The sequence below is a fragment of the Eurypyga helias genome, unplaced genomic scaffold, assembly GCF_000690775.1.
Source record: "Eurypyga helias isolate BGI_N326 unplaced genomic scaffold, ASM69077v1 scaffold23757, whole genome shotgun sequence".
Lineage (NCBI taxonomy): Eukaryota > Metazoa > Chordata > Aves > Eurypygiformes > Eurypygidae > Eurypyga > Eurypyga helias.
Genome location: NW_010261412.1, coordinates 1981 through 3141, shown reverse-complemented (window position 1 = coordinate 3141; position 1161 = coordinate 1981).

Here is a 1161-nt window from a genome sequence, read left to right as displayed (position 1 = left end):
GTATGTATATTAAAATATATATATAAAGTAATAAAAATGTATATTTCTGTTTTGGCAACAGCCTCCCCCTGCACAAGGCTGTAGGCAAAAGGGATGGAAGCCGTGTATGGGATTGCCAGAGCCAGGTAGTGTGTGATCTGGCTTTTCGCCTGCCTCGGCCCACCCTGCAGTGCTGCAGGTCTGTCCCCACCTTGGTCACGTCTGCAGCCCAGCCGTGTCCCTGCAGGGCAGGGCCTTCCTGCTGGCTCGGCTCACTCTGGGAGTGTGTGGGAAATACAGCTCCAGTAACTGCTGGAGAGGGGCGGGAGTACTGCCAAGGGGATGAAGAACTGGAAGAACAGGGGATTGTGAGGAATTCTTTCCAAATATTGGTAACTTCTGCGAAATGCTTGGAAAGGAGAAGTGCCTGTGCGATGGAATGTGGGGATCTGTTGTACCTGAGGCTGAGGGAAGCGGCCTTGCCCTTCTCCCTGGGGGATATTGGGACCTAGGTTAGAGGTTTCCCAGTCTCCAGGCCTGGGGGAGGCATGGCAATTGCCCACGGAGATCTCCAGCCTGTTAAAACCTCAGGTGCAGCTTAGTGATCCAGACATCCCTGGACGCCCTTCCCTTTGCTCCCACGAGGAGAGAAACGCTTGTGTGGATGGAAATGGCCAGGATGTTTTAGGTGCACGTTACAGTTCCTTGTTTTATCCGCCTGCAGCTAACCCTGGCTCTGTCCTGTTCCAGCCCGGTCTCAGTTCAAACAGGCACCTTAACCTGCACTTGTAAGTAAACTCTCCCTTCCGGGGTGCGAGGAGGGATCGCCCCTTCTAACGCAGATCATCGTGTTACTGAGGAGCTCCTTGGGAAAGGCCCGTGCAGGGACACGGTTAGAAGGAGCTGCCCGGCCCTTCACAGAGCCCTCGCTGCCCGAGTCTGCCCAATTTTCAAAGGAACATGAAAGGGTTTTGCTGGAAAGTCTCTGCTCAGCTCTTTCTGGGGTGTAATTGTATCTCTCTGAAAACAGCATGGCTCAATGAATATTCATTAGACCTTAATTTAGGAAACAAATGCATCTTGCTGCTTCTCTCAGAGCTGGGTCTCTTCTCCTAGAAGTGAGTCTGCACAGTCAGCGGGTTCTGAGAGGCTGACGGATTCGCCGTGCCCCTCCGGCTGGGA